This window comes from Octodon degus, unplaced genomic scaffold (assembly GCF_000260255.1).
Source record: "Octodon degus isolate 3935 unplaced genomic scaffold, OctDeg1.0 scaffold00168, whole genome shotgun sequence".
NCBI classification, from domain to species: Eukaryota; Metazoa; Chordata; class Mammalia; order Rodentia; family Octodontidae; genus Octodon; species Octodon degus.
The window spans coordinates 1906028-1922631 of record NW_004524744.1 but is presented as its reverse complement, the minus strand read 5'-3'; positions in this window follow the sequence as shown (position 1 = coordinate 1922631).

Genomic DNA, 16604 nt, shown 5'->3' with positions numbered 1-16604 from the left:
TCCCACACCTCTGCTGATGACCAGAGTCGGCATGATTCCAGTGAGAAGTAGGCCAAACTCAGGAGAAAATGTGACACTTGTGAAAAAGCTTGTAAGAAAGCCCCTCTTTTTCCTTTCAGTCTCCTTTAAATGACAAATCTAGGTGATTAAGGTTATGAGTTTTTATTTTTGCTTTGTTTTTAATGAACATTTGTTTTTTTGGAATAGGATTGTATAATATTTAAATGGCAAAACATGATTTTGTGCAATTAACAAAGCTATTTTACCAAGAAAAATAAAACATTTCTCAGTAAAAAATAAATAAATAAATAAGAAAAGCATTCTTTATATATGATGGAGAGTTGGAGTAAGGGGAATGTACACCTTCTTAAACGTCCATGCCTCTAAACATACAGCAAGTCTCACTGAGAGAAATCTTATTATGGTGCAACAGAAAACCAATAAAATAAAAATCCAAAGACTCAGGCTTAAAAAAAAAGCAATGCTGCAATTTACCAGCCATGGACCAGACAGCCATTAAAAGTGATGGTGGTGTATTAGTGCTGGGAGTGAGACAGCAACAAAGTTCCATCAACTGATTCCAAATATTTCCTAAATCTGCCCAAATTTGCAAATCACCTCTGTCATACAGTTTACACTGCAATACTTCCCTCTACTGACAAGATGTTGAATTACAGCCTTTCTGAAATAGTACATTATGAAAGGACTGGATCTCAACAGCCCTGATTTCTACTCTTGCATCTCTCTGAACAGCTACAGAGGCTAGAAGAGTCCTCTTGTGCAAATATTCTAGACATAAATGTGAAAGTAAGGTTGCTTCCTCCTGCTGCATTTGAGGTCGCAGACATTATTTTGGGTAGCTTCTGGAGTTGTACTTCAGCTATGCTTAGGCAGTGTATAGTATGCCCTATACTATGACAAAAGCAGGGGATATAGACATCAACAAAATATGTCTCCACCACTAGTGTCCTGGTGTCTCAAACTTACACACTGAAACAGAAGAAAAAGTTTTTTGATTTGTGGATTTGTCATGTTTTTGCATAGGTAAGGAATGGAAATTATCTTCAGAGAGATGACTTATTATTTGCTGGTTTATCCTTGTGTACTAGAATAGAAGTGGGAGTTCAGGTTTTTCAACTTTCAGTAGTCAGTACACATCTAGAGAGCATTTGACACCTCCTGGGCACTCAACCTGTAGGTGAAAACCACTTGCCAGGAGGTGACACAAAACAAAAGAACCGGAAAACAGGCTCTAGGTGGCCCACACTCTGTAACTGGTCAACCTCTTCTGCAGGATTTGAGAAATTCTTCAGCAAGTAAGGATAGTGCTTGAGATATTAAAAGTTCACTTCTTGTTAGGTGAGGAATGGAAGAAAGAGTGCATGGCCAGAAGGGACCTGACAACTGACAGAAAAAAACAAAAAACAAAACAAAACAAAAAACCAGTGGAGACAAAGTGAAGCAGGAGCCCTGACTGTGGTTTAATTCAGAAGAGGCAGGCTAGAACTCGGGGTTCCCAGAAGCTAGCCCTAAGGATCTACTAAAATGCACTAAACTCCTGAGATTCTTAGACCAGTGAGTAAAGATTATGGGGATAAACTTCAAATTATTGACAAGAAAGTATGTGAGAGAGCCCTGGACACATCCCCCAGTGGAAAAGAAAAGCCCTCTAGAGGCTGGACTAAAATTTTATCTAATCCACACTCAAGGGTTGTGTCCCAAACTGTACCAAGGGTAGGATCACTGTAGGTCCTTCTAAGTCCTACCAGAGTCTGGTTCTGTAGTTGAGAGGAAAGGCAGGGCTAAGAGACTGCTTTTTTTCCTTGGCAACACCCCTAGTGACTATAAAGCAAGTCATCAACACACCACACGCCGAGAAGCAGTCTTAGAGCAGTATCAAGGAGTCTCCTGGAGCAATTAAAAATTCCAGGGTCTAAGATATGACATTCTGTTTCAGATGTGCACCAGACCACTAGACGTTACCACTGGATGTGACATACTGAGTCCCCAGAGCCACACATTAGCTACACTTTTGCATACTTGTGAAGAAAATGATGCAATTCCAAAAAAGGGTGATTTTGTAAATACCATGGCATAGTAGTATTGAAATTTCTACTTCTGGGTAGGCTGATAGTTCTGCTTTACTAACCCTATACCTGCAAATGTCTAACTGCCTCCCACTAGCAACAGCCACAGGGTAACAAGAAATGCTACCTGAGGCCTGGGCGGAGGAGTCTCCCCAGTACTCATGAGAGTTGATCAGAGGTTCATCTTCCCTGCCTCAGCCACCCCAAATCCTTTGATAAGGGAAATGAGTTTTAAATGTCAGGTTTAAGATAAAGCACAGAAGGGAGAAGCTCTTCATCCATCCTCTGAGAGGATAATTACCTTTCAAACATATCCTTTGCTTCAGTTTTCCTGGAAAATATGGAGCAGCAAACTGTATTCCATAATGCTAATGGTAAAGATGCAAGGATGGGGAGATAGCTCGGTGGTCTAAGCACCCAACTGGCAAGCGCAAGGACCCAAGTTTGATCCCCAGTATCACATGCCATGCAAGCTCGGGCCCCAGAATCCAGCGTGGTGGCACAAGCCTGTAATCCCAGTGCTTGGGAGGCTCAGACAGCAGCACCACTATGAGTCCAAGCTGTGTAGTGAAATCCTGTACAAAATAAATTAATAATTTTTTAAAAAGACGCAAAGCCATTCAAACAGTAGGTGAACTTCATCAAGTTTTCTATTTTAAAACTTTTAAGATATAATTTTAATAGATAATGCATATTTAGGGAGATCAATTTTAGATGTAGATAATAAATAGGTATTTAAAAACTATCACATAACTACCTTATACTCACTCCTCCCTATTTTAGTAGAAAGCTCCAGCCCGGGGCTCAAGGGGTAACAATTTGGCAGGAGAAGAGTGCCATCTGCAGGAACCTTGTGTAATTACACAGTGAAACCCAGACGCTGAGAAAGGAAGCAATCCGCCAGGGCACAGATTGCAGTCAAGTCACCCAGCACATTCAACAGGTAATCTTTTGTTTGTGTGACGATGGTGGCAGTATCATACAATTCTCCGTTGCATTTCTCAAAATCAAACGCTCATGAAGGTCAGAGGCTGTTGAAGCTATTCATAAAATTCTCCTTCATAGAAACCATTCCAGATAAGAATGTTTCATTCTTAAAAAAAAAAAAAATGGTAAAAGAAAAAAAAAAGATATAAAATTTCATTAAACGATCTAATAGGAATTCGACAATGATTGCTATATTGCGTAATGTTATCTTTAAATTAGTTGTTTAGGTTAACAGATATAAACCTGCAAAATTGGTGGAAAAAAAGTTATAAGAAATTTTTAAAAAGAAAACTTAAGACCCAGTCCTAGCCCAGGTCCGTAGTGTGGTCACAGCTGCGATCGGATAAAAGGAATTACTTGATCAGCATTTAGTTAGGGAGAAAATCATTAGCAATTATTTATAAATAGCATTTCACTGAATCCACCATGTCATCAGTATAATAACTTCTTGAATTCATACACTTGATTTCTTAACTAATTTGTCAAGATCCTCATTTTCTTCTCTTCTACAAAACAAAATCTTATAAAATTGAATAATGGTAAAAATCACTTTTCATATTCTCTACTTGTGGAAGAAATGATGCCTATTTATCATGAGAGAGGAAATCACATTTCTTTTTAAGGGACTTAAAGTTATTTTATAACTGTAACTCTTAGTTATGAACATCAGCTTTATAGATTATATTGCTGTAACTTATTCTATTTGTGGCAACCACAGAAACTTACTATAAAATAAACACATTTCCATTTTTTTCCACCAGGTATTTAAAAAAAAAAAGAAAACTTAAAAATTTAAGCATTAACTGCTCCTTTTAATAGACCAACAGAAATCAGAAATACAACTATCCAAACTGTCCTGCACATATACCTAAACATATTTTTTCTCTTCTTTCTTTTCTGTTTCCACATCCCAGTGTTTCCTTCCCACTGGACAGATTCTTTCCCTTTCACGATACCTATTGCACCTTTCAGATTTTATTTACTGTTTCAGGTTCTCACACTAGCAAGACAATTTGATGTTAGTACATATAGGTCTGATTTACTTACCAATACAGTCTCTAGTTGCATCCATTTGCCTATAAAAGCCTCTAATTTATTTTTTTTATAGCTGAGTAATACTCCATTGTATAACAATACCATATTTTTTAAGGAATATCTCATTCTTAAAGACCTTAAATATGGAAGTTCTGCTACCTCTTACATCCATAGCAGGGGCCCACAACCTTTAGCATGGCCAGGCCCGGGAGAACGTTGGTATCTCCTTTCTCCTTTCAGAATACTCTCCCTCACTTGGAATCTTCATTCAGTCATCTGGTCAATAAATGTGTGTTGTGCTCTGGCTGCATTCTAGGCACTGCGTAAGTTTCACTTTGGCACTGTGCTACTTAGCCTGTGCACAATGATGAATCCCTTTTGTTCTGTGCTTGAAGAGGTTACAGTGGCTGACCCTGCAAGGCTCGGGGGTTCTGCCGCTTTACTCTCATCACTGTTGCTACCTCCTTTTTCTCCTTTTTTTCTTCTTTCTGAACACTTTATGTGGAAATCCTCCCATCATTCTCCATCCTTCCAACAAAACTACACTGCCTGTGCTTCATTTTCTGAAAGTTCAATGTAGGTAGAAGCCAGTGCCATGGCAATTGTTACTTAGTCACATCACCAAGACCATTTGAGCACATTTTAATATGGGCTTTCTGAGGACATGACACTCCTCTAGGCCTTGGTAGCAGACTAATGGAGACAATATTCAGATTAGCCAGGGTCCTGCTCATGAGTAGTACATGCCTGCTTCTACCATTGGTGCTGGTCAGCCAACCAACCTTCATTTTTTTATTTTATGCCACTATTCAAATATATATTTATGGTTATTCACAACTGATATGAAGAAAATAATTCAATTACCTTTTACTATAGAGTGATATGGCTTGTGGACAGGTGTCCCCCCAGAGCCTCATGCAGTCATGGGAGGCTTCTGGAGTTTCTGATTGATTATTGTGGGTGTGGATGCTGCAGTGCCCTGGGGCAGGTAAGGTGCACTACAATGTAAGGAGGGGAGAGAGGCTAGCTAGCTGCTGGAGCTGTGGTCACTCCCTTGGCTCTCTGCTCTCTGCTCTTTCCGTGAAAGTTAACTCTCTGCCATGTGCTGTTCTGCCGTGGAGCCAGCTGAGTATTGACTGAAACCTTCAGTAACTGTCAGCTAAATAAACCTTTCCTTCCTGATTTTGAGTGTTGAGTATTTGTCCCAGCAATGAGAGAAGAGTAACTAAGACACAGAGTAACTCATTTTCTAAAAAAATCTTCCCAGCACTGCACATTGAACCCATGACTGACCACATACATTCTAGGCAAGCTCTCTACCACTAAGCTATACCACCAATCCAGAATCTCTGTTAAATTCATGATAAATTTGTCTCTTTTCATCTGTCTGGCACAAAGAGACTCCCTATAATAATCCAAAACACCTTTGAAAAATGCAAGATTATATCGATTGCACTTTCACACATTTTCCTAAATTGTACCTAGTCTATAGATGAAGATAAAGCTACTACTGCTCTTCGTCAGTTTTAGAACTTCTATTCAGGGGCTGGCCAAATAGCTCAGTGGATTAAAGTTCCTGCTTAGACAGACTCAGGGGCCTGCTGTGCCAGCCCTGCCCATGGGGTATGCTGAGATGGCTATTGAGACTGGGCATGATGGTGTGTGCCTGTAATCCCAGCACTTAGGAGGCTGTAAACAGGAGGATCACTACAGGTCTAATCTACACAGTGAGACCCTGTAGACCCTGTAGACCCTGTCCCAAATACAAAAAAAAAAAAAAAAAAAAAAAAAAAAAAAAAAAAAAAAAAAAAAAAAAAACTTCTGTTCAGATAATGAATTAGTAAGCTACTATTCCTGATTGTTGTAAGAAGAGATCTCTTCAACTAATTTCTGACTTGTGCTCTAGATTCAGGATTCTACAGGTGGTAACATTTCTAGTAATAATTATTTAAAATAAAAGTGCACATCAGTGAAAATTAAGAAACACAATCATTCACTTACTTTAACCAAATTGTATGGTCATATATTCATTAACAAGAAATAGGAGTTCCATAAGTAGGGAGATAGATATGGTGCCCCCAAATGTTAACTCTCTCAGTCAGGCACATGTTGGCTTGCTTTATAGGAGCATTTATCTCTAATTTTAAGAAAGCCCATTGGCAGCCTGCACCAACTGCCCTTGAATATTTTGATCTTACTGAATTCTTAAACTTACTTTTTCAAGTGTCCTGGAGAAGAATAATTTGTAGCAATTATTGAAAGCATGGACAAAAGCCTAAGAAATTTATTCCTCAGGAAATTAAAAGTACAATCGAAGAAAAGAATTGAATATCACTGATCCTTTTTTCTATGCCAGATAGTTGCATGTTATTTCATTTGGCCTGCTGCATAGCCCTGTCAAGTCATTCAGACTGTTCAGAATGATCTTTATCCAACAGAAAAGAAAACCAAGGCCAAGAAACCCCACAAGAGCTGCTGCTCCAAGTCAGCCTCCCTCACATGTGGTTGTGGAGCACAGGCTCTCTTCATGATCCTGGGAGGAGACCCTATGTTGAAGGTGCTGAAAGCTTCAAATGAAAAGATGCGAGTTTTTTGGAATAGGATGATGCTATCAAGACAAGCACCATCATGGACCACCATAAAAATAGCTATTTATCTTCAAAGAATTTATAATTATTTTTTAATATTTATTCTTGATTATCAAACTATATCACATGGGAAAGTTTGATCTAGTTTTGAAAATGTGGCTATTTATTTTTTATTTTTTTATTAAGAAATAAATATGAATGAGACAGTTTCACAGCTGATTAATAGGACAGTTTTGATAATCAATACACTGTACATTGTTATCTTTTTAGTGGTTATCCATAGTACAAGAAGCAGCCAGGATATTCTGTCCAAACACTGTTAGTACACCTCTTTCTTCTCATTGAATTAAGTGAAAGTAGCTGTAAATTTATCCTAACTATTTTGCATATATAAATACAAAATGATCTTTCCTTTGTATCCTTTTTTTTTGTCCTGTCAGAGGTGAATATTCTATTGGCATCTAAATACTATAGGTGTTTGAATTCCACTGAACAATCTAACACTGTCTAGCAGTCTATAATATTAGTGGGTTATCCTCAGAAATTATTGACTTGAGCCTTTTACAGCTCATCGTATTAATATAGATTTACTTTATATACCTCATTTTTATACTTTTCTGCTGGATGGTTAAGACCAAGATATAGCAAGACCTATATAACAAGAAATGTAACTTTTGTATCTGATAAGATCAGCCTACTCTCGGGATTTATCTTGTAGCCCTGTACTGCCCTTTGTACATCCTTTTGTCATTGTCTGACGTGAGGATGAGTCATGGAATGCGGCCATTTAGAGTTTAAATGTTATACTGCAATATTTGTACATCATTTATGATAAATCAAACCTCGTGGATATAAAAACAGTTCAGATTTTAAAACTCTGAGTCCCACGGTAATGAAAAAGCTTATCACATTTAAGCTTTATTGATTTTTACTTTGTAGCATATTTCAGTATTTGCAGAATCTCATTTTTCTGTGCTAATAGGATTGGCTATGCAATCAGTAAAAAACAGATTTCTCTGATCTTAATCTTCAAAATAAAGAATTTGGTGTAACTGTTTGTTCTTTTAGTCACTGAAAAGTTATTGTAAAACAAGTAGGCATCCCTTTTAAAATAAGCATGTAACTACCATATGACTGTGACCCAACAATAATATTTTGGGACATTTACTGTAGAGAAATGAGAAATTCGACTTTTCCAATGACCTGTACACTAGTGCTCACAATAGCTACATCTATAGCACTCCCCAGCTGGAAGCAACGCAGAGGCCCTTCCACAGGTGAATGGTAGGGCAAACTATGGTACATGAAGGAACAGCAGCTAGCAATAAACAGGATGCACTGTTGGTATACACATCATCTTAGATGACTCACAAAGAACTAGCCTGCAGAGAAGAAAAAGCCAGTCACAGAAGGGCAGTTGTTCCATATGCATGACACCACTTGCACAACATTCTCAAAATGACAAAATCACAGAAATTGAGAAAAGTCACTGTATGGAGCACATGCAGTTGAAGTTAGTGGGTGTAGGCTTAAAAGAACAACACAAATTCTTGTGGAGGTGGAAATGTTCTTGACTGTATTGATTATCAGTATCATGGTTTTAACACAGACTATGTTTTTCCAAATATTAATCTTAAGGAAAACTTGGTAAGGAGTACACAGAATCTCTATATATTATAATAGTTTTAAAATTTACTACAATAATCTCAAAGTAAAAATAGTTTTATAGATGTCAGGTTCAATGGAACACCCACGTAATCCCAACTATTCAGGAGGAACAGAGAGGAGGATTGAAGTTCAAGGCTAGCCTGGGCAATGAGGATCTTACCTTACAATAAAAACAGTAAAAAGAGCTGGGGCTTGGGATATAGCTCACTGGTAGAGCTTACCTGGCTTTCGTCCATAGTACTGCAAAAGAAGGCCAAAAAAAAAAAAAAAAAAAAAGACATTGGATATAGATAATTAAATTTTGTCCCACAAGGAAGTTGTAAGCAAAAGCAGTGAGCCTGCTCCTGGGATGTAAGTTTATTGAAAGCTTCCTAGAACAGAGAAACAGAGATTTGAAGGATTAACAAAAATGCAGGATTAGTAGGAATTATCCTGGCAAAGAGAAACGTAAAGGACAACATGGGCCAAGGCGAGGAGACTGGAAATAATGTGGTACGCTTAAAACTCTGAGTGCTTTGGCAGGTCATGTGCATGGCAGGAAAGCGAGAAGAGAACAAGCTCATCTCAAAGCTAAGATAGGATCTAGCAGTTGAAGGTATATTGTTTTAAAGGGCATAAGGTATAACCCATGTATTAGAGATTGCAGGTTGGTCTGACTCTGCTAATAGCAACGAATAAATTTTAGGTTTTATAGCACATGGAGATAGAAACTGGATCATGAGTTGAAGATGGGGACCAGAAGTAGCTAGTGATATATGCTAATGTTTAAACTTTAGCAGTGATAAAAGGAACACAGATAATGAGCAGACTTGAGAAGGTTAACAGGGACAGACTCCAACAATATAGGATTGTTTTGTCATTGTGAAGGGAGAGCCTAGGGCATGACAGATTGCCTGTGAGGAGAGCTGCAGTGTGGCTCCCTAGCCCAGAGTATGTCATTAATCAGTAATTTTTACTCCTAACATGTCTAGTCAGCTTTCCCAAGATCCACCACTTATCCACTAGGGTTGGCAAATAACTGTAATTTATTTTCTACCACACATCTTAGGTGATTCCTGGAGATATAGATAGATAGATAGATAGATAGATAGATAGATAGATAGATAGACAGACAGACAAATTTGACATACTCCTGAATATGAAGGTCATCCTGAGTATGGGAGACATCCAAATGGAAATGTTTAAAAGAAATCTGGTGTATCCCTCAGGGTGGAAATTTGAAAATTAGCACTAAATATGGAAGCCATGCAGTCAAGATTTTTATAGTCCAATTACAGTATATAAAGGAAAAGGAAAAATAACCAAGAACAGAACCTTTAGGAATATGGATATTTATACATTTATGAGACAAACAAAAAAGGGGATTACAAAGGAGACTAAGAAAAAATGAGAAAACAGGTGTATCAGGATAACACGGTTCCTAAAGTCAAAAAAGGGAAAGGGCAGAGGTGTGGAAATAAATGCTTCTGTGGATAAGTCACCAACATAAGGACTACAAAGTACCTCTTGAAAAGGACTCAGGGATGGGAGGAATAGTTATGTCTTGTATTTTCTGTTTTCTGTAACCCTCACATAGAAACGGAAGAGCTAAATAGTAAAACCAAAAGCTCATACACAAAACGGACAAAAATGTAAAAAGCTAACTAGCATGACAACCCTACAAATTCCAACATATAAACAAAGGGAAGAAAACAAACGCATAAATTGTGCATGTAAAGAAAAACATCCAGGCATCTGATGGGCTGAGAGCAGAACAACTTCAAAAGAGCCATTGGGTGTCCCCTGGAACTCTACAGGCCAATTGAGAGTGGTGGCCAAATTGGAAGAGGCCTTGTCCAACCCAGTAATCAGTGGATAGAAGAGGTCCAGGGTGTGACAAGGGGCTGGGGCACACTGGCCTCTACAAATCCTCAAAACCAACATTCCAAGACTTTCTTACAAGAGAAAGCCCCATCCCATGCTATGAGAAACTGCTGTGCTTGCAATAAAGTTAAGCAGGACAGAAACAATAGTAACACAGGAAAGACAAGTTGTGGATGCAAGTACAAAAGGACTGAGTAAGGAAATCTGTTTCTTTTTTTAAGAGAAATTTATTATTTTCACCATCATCATCATCATCGTCATCATCGTCGTCGTCATCATCATCATCATCATCATCATCATCATCATCATCATCATCATCATCATCATATTAACCCAGACATGGTGCATACTCCTGTAATCCTAGCACTCAGGAAGCTGAGGCAGGAGGATTGCTGTCAGTTCCAGCCTGGGCTATGTAGTGAGTTCAAGGCCAGTCTGAACTACATTGAGAAATTTATGATTGTTTAAAAACACAAGAGTTTTGAGAAGTTTGGGAAGCTATCAAAGCTAAATATCCTTGTAAAGTTCAGGAAGAGTGGTTTGCACAAAAATAAATAGCAGGAAAGTATAGAGTCAAATCCAAACCAAAATTAGTGCAATAAAAAATAGAAGACTGAGCAGAGTAGCACTACTACACAATGCAAGCATAGACCAAACATTCTATTCTTAAAAACAGGTCAAAACTGTAAGGTGCTCCAAAAGGAGTCTAAAGTCCTTGTCAATAGGTGCTTTTTCCTTCTTATGTTAGAGACTTACTTACAGCACGTACTTCCTGACCTCTTCTCCCTTCCTCTCTTGGTTTTATTAGTTTAGTAACCATGCTCCTAAAGGCCTTCAGGAAATGGCGCAGGATTAGAAAGGGCAACTTGAAGAACTTTAAAACTCACAATAAGTAGCAGATCTTAAGACATAACCTACAAACAGTAAAATAAAAGTTATTTAGGAAAAATAATTAAAATATAGACAGAAATAAAGAGAAAAAACATAAAAAAATGAAGGCAAGGTGACAAATGTCGCAATATACAAGAGCTACCATATAGATACAAGAAGTGCTGCCTACATTCAGAACCAAAGGAAGGGAACAAGTAAAACTCTGTAATTGATGAAAATTTTCCTGAAGTAAAAAATTTTAAATCTTATTATATATTTTGATCAGCAAATATTAATTATACAGGATGAGTTTGTGACATTTTCATACACGCACATTCTGAATCACATTCCCCGAGCATCGCCCTCACCTTCCCTTCCCCCTCCTTCTGGTTCCCTTCCTCTTCTCCAATAGCTTTCCTATACTTTTGTATCAGATTGTTCTTTTCTTCTAGATTCCACACATGAGGGAAAATGTGATACTTACCTTTCTAATTCTGGTGTATTTTAACATAATCTCTAATTTCCACTTTTTTCCTATATACATCATTTCATTTTTCTTTATGGCTAAATAACTCCATTGTGTACATACGTCACATTTTCTTATCTGTTGATGGGCATCGAGACTGATTCTGTTCCTTGGCTGTTCTATTGTTACAGCAACCATAGAAAGCTAGTATAGATTTTGATATCAGGAAGAACGGTAGCACTATAACACAAATAACGACAAATAAGACAATAGTTTTGGAATTAAGTCATGGGTAGAGACTCAAAGAATTTTGGAGAGGATTAAACAAAATCCTTTTATTGCCTTGAAGAGATAACTGGTGGAAACAGAATATTAACGGTGATAACTTGGCTACTGTAAATAGTGCTGGTATGGTTTGTGTCTAGATGTCTCCCCACAGCCCATGCAGCCTTAGGCTTTTTCAGAGGCAGCTGAATCTAGAGCGTGTGATGCTGGGATTAAAGGTACGTAACTGCTAAATCAGTCCAACAATGAGGGGACTGATTTAGCAGCCTGGATACAATATAAAAGAAGCAGAAAGATATTGTTAAGGCCCTTGTTTCTGGAGTCTTCCACCACCATGAACTGCTGCCCCTCTGCCATGTGTCACCTGGCTTGGAGTCAGTCGATTACAGGCTAAAACCTTTACAGACTGTGAGCTAAATAAACTTTCTTCCCTTTAAGTTTGGTGTCTGATATTTAGTTCCAGCAGCAAGAGAAAAATAAGTGTCAAGATTCATATAAGTATGCAGCTATCAATATAGTATGCTGACTTTGATTCCTTCAGAAATGTCCTGAATCCTATCCAGCCCTATGATAGTTTAATTTTCAGTTTTTAAGAAGCTCTGTACTGATTTTCATAGTGGCTAAACTAATTGACATTCCTACTAAAAGTATGGGTTCCTTTTTACCCACACCCTCCCCAGCATTTATTGTTCTTACACATTCTTGATGAGAGTTACTCTGACTGGAGGGAGGTGGAATATAAATGTGGTTTTGATGTGCAGATTCCTGCTGGCTAAAGATATTGAATATTTTTTCATAAAATTATTCATTACTTGTACTACTTTTTTTTAGTTGTCTATGCAGTTTGCACTGTCTATTCAGTTTCTTTGCCCATTTACTGACTGGATTACTTGGTTTTTTAAAACATTTTTATTAGCATATGTTTGTGATACCTACTGAATACATGCATGATAGGGAATAAGTGTACATGCACATGGCAGCTAATCCTTTTACACTCCCTCCCTTTTGTTTGCTCTTCCTCCCTCCCTGTATTCCCTTCAAGCTTTGAAAAGTCTACCTCCCTGTTTCTATTATCTATCTTTAATTTTTACTCTTTAAATTTCTTACACTTTAGGTTTCTCGTAGAAGAAAAACCATGTGATATTTAGCTTTCAGTATTTGGCTTATTTCACTTAGGATTGTGGTCTCAAAGTACATCGCATTCCTAACAAGTACTCCAGTGTGTCCTTCCTTTGTGGCCAAGCAATGTGGTACACATGGTATACCTGTTGATGTGCATCTAGATTGCTTCCATGATTGAGCTACTGTGAGCTATGCTATTATAAACATGGGTATGTATGTATCACTACATAGTAGTAGAGTCATCTGATATCTTTAACTCTTTGGGGAAAGACACTCAGAAGAGCTATCTAAGTAGATTCACACGAATCTTTCATTTTGGCTTTTTGAGGAATCCTCATACTGATTTCCACAGTGGTTGTACTAAATACTTTTCCACAATGTAGGTTTCCATTTCCCCACATCCTTGTCAGCTTTTCTCATCTTTTTACTTCTAGGTGGTAGCCATTTTTTCCAAAATGGGAATCTTGATATTGTGGTTTTTTAAATGTATTTTTTTTGGTTTTTTTAATAGGGTCTTACTTGGCAGGTGGGACTCCTAGTGAGCCTCTTTTTTTCAGCCTGCCCAGTGCTGGGATTATAGGCATGTGCCACCATGCCCAGTTTCAGGACCTGCACAATGCACCTGGGGTTTTGGGGCTGGCATGGCATGCAGTACCAGGTATCAAACTTGGGTCCTTGTGTTAAGTAGGCGCTTAGACTGCTAAGCTATCTCCCCAGCCCCTTAGCACATCTTCTGCAGCTTGAACTCAGCTGGACACTGATACATGGACCCAGTAGATATTCTGAGCTCTGAGCTCAGTTGGCACCTCTCCAAGTGGTTCCCAGACAAGCTCTCTCTCCTGCAGGACATACAACCCCTTAGCACTTACTTCCAGCTAGTGTAGTCCTTTACATCAAGTATTCCTCTCCATTGCTATGCCTCTGCAGAGGCATCTGGTGTTGCCAGCAATCACCATCTGCAGGTTTGAACTGCTCCTCCCATGCAATGAATCCTGACTCAAGGAGAAGACTCTGCGGGCTACCACCTTCTTCGTGGAAGTTTCTCTCTTTGCTCTCCTGTGGACTTCAATTCTTGTTTCAGATCCTTCCTGGGCCCAGGGCACCCACTTCTCTCCTTGTCTTCCTCATGTTGCTAAATTCCAGTATTTGGAAAGCAACTCTCAAGAGGCTCTTTCTCTGCTGCCTACTACTGTACCATCATCCCAGAAGTCCCTACTTTTGGAAGAAGAGTAGAGGCTATCGTTATGGAAACACAAAAGGAAGCCTAGGGTGACTGGCAAAGTTCTATTTTGTTATGGTTTGTTCTTTATTTTCATTTTACAATGAAGAAGTCTTTTCCTTTCTAAAGAGCAACTGAATTTAACATTATTGGCAAAATAATTTTTCAATATAGTTAAACATGTTAGATTGCTATAAGCAACAAAAGTTAGAAATGGAAACAATGTTGACTATTGCTTCTAGAAGTGTGATTGAAAAATGAAAAAGACTTTTTTTAGACAAAACCTGGAACAAGTGGTGATCCTTCTGCCTCTGCCTCCTGAGTGCTGTGATCACAGGCAAGCACCCTACACCCAGTTAAAAGACTCAACTTTAACATTTCGGTTTCTATGTCTACTTTTTAATGTGACTCTAGATGCACGAAAGTTATTTGGCCTGAAAATACAATTTCAGGAGTCATCGCCTCAATTATAGTGAGTAAAGCTATGAGAATATACAGGGTAAAAATAGAATTTTTAAAAACTAAAGAAATAGTCCTGGCCAGGCAGGGTAGCAACACACTTGTAATTCCAGCTACCAGGAGACTGAGACAGGTGGATTGCCACAAGTTCTAGGATAGCTTCTGTCAAGCACTAAGCCTAAACACCCAGCACCTTCTAAGGACCTCAGTGAGTTCCCTGGGGAGTTTATGCCCTTACCTTTATGCTACCATCTGTAGAAATGCCCTAGAAAAGTGCCATTCTTTTTTTTTTTTTGGTGGTACCAGGGATCAAACTCAGGACCTTGTGCTTATCAGGCAGGTGCTTACACCACTGAGCTATATCCCTGGCCCCATTGCTTTTCTTATAGACCTGAGTGGAAGAGCTCTCTTTCCCACCCTAAAATTCAGTTATAGATTGTTTATCTTTTCATGTTGATTGATGAACTTCACATATGGCTTTAAGTGCCTGGTGTTAAAGAACACTTAGGTTGTTTTTTATTCCTTTTTCCTAAGGAGTGCTTAAAATTAAATGGACTAGGGGGACCCGAAATGGACTTTACGTTACTGAAATCAACGCAGAAGTCACATTGCAAAAGGCTTCATGGGTACATTTGTGATCAAACTGCTTTCATTTGCCTTCACTCTATTGTGTCTCACCATTACCACAGCTCAGCTACTTGATATTTATTAATCACTGCACATTTTCTCACTTGTTTTAAATACTAGCCTACAGATTCTCTTCCAGGTCAGAGTCCGAAGAAAGACTCTGATTGGTCAAACTAATTGCTATTATTCTTTAAGGGAATTTGTATTAGGACATGTCTTGGGCCACTGATTCTCCTTTGGGTCAGTGGTGATATCACGTGCCACCTGTAAGAAACACATACAGAAGTCACCCCTCCCCCCACGGAGTGTGTATGAATAGCGAGCATGCTCAGACCTGATCTTCTGCCTGGAAATAGTATATTTCTAGATACAAAAACCTTTAGCAAAGATATGAGTAGGCACGTGGTAAGCTCTGAAATTTTTTTAAGTTCTGTGGCTTATATAATAAGTTTCTTTGCCTTTAAATGGAATTTAAGGGCTGGGAATGTAGCTCGACGGCACAGCCCCTTTCTGGCAAGCATAAGGTTTTGAGTTTGATTTCAGGTACAAAAAATTAAAAAGAAATTAAGTCCACTTAGGCTATATCTCAATTCGTGATTCCAGTTTTCTCTACTAATCTTAGTTTTCCTTGCGCTTTCTATGTAATTAACATTTGTTGATTGCTGACAACGTACCTGGCACTTTTCTAAATGTCAAGGGAGACTATTAATTTGATCCTCTCCAGAAACCCCACGTAAACTTTTTTGCCCCTGACACCCAGGCAAGATGGAATTTGGGTGACAGCCCTCACCGTCTGGTCTCTCCAGGCGGCTTCACAGGCCCCTTTCGCACGCACGCACGCGCACGCACGCACGCACGCGCGAGGGCAAGCTCCGGGCTCGCTCGCGGTTCCGCAGCTCCCGGCCTCCCTCTAGGCCCCGCAGGCGTCGTCCTCTGTGGCCGACAGACCCCCAAGCACTCAGTGGTGGCAGAAAGGTACGTTTGGGTCATTTATAGGAAAATGGATGGCTCTCGAGACCATTATGCTAAGTGAAATAAAACACACAGGCTAAATATTGTATAGATTCTCTAATTTAAGAAAGTATAAATCATGTTAACAGCAAAATAAAAGACGATAGAAACACAGAAGGGGGAGAAAAATGATCAAGATGACATGTAACTGTGTCCGTTCCCTTAGATGAATGCAACTTTTATCCCATAACAATATATACGAATTTTAACATAAGTCTGGCTGTAGATTAGAAAAATCTCGACGTTCCCGTCTAAGTGCGAGATTCCAAGCAACCAGTTGTGAGTTAGCTTTAGTCACTTTTGCTGTTACCTCTTTT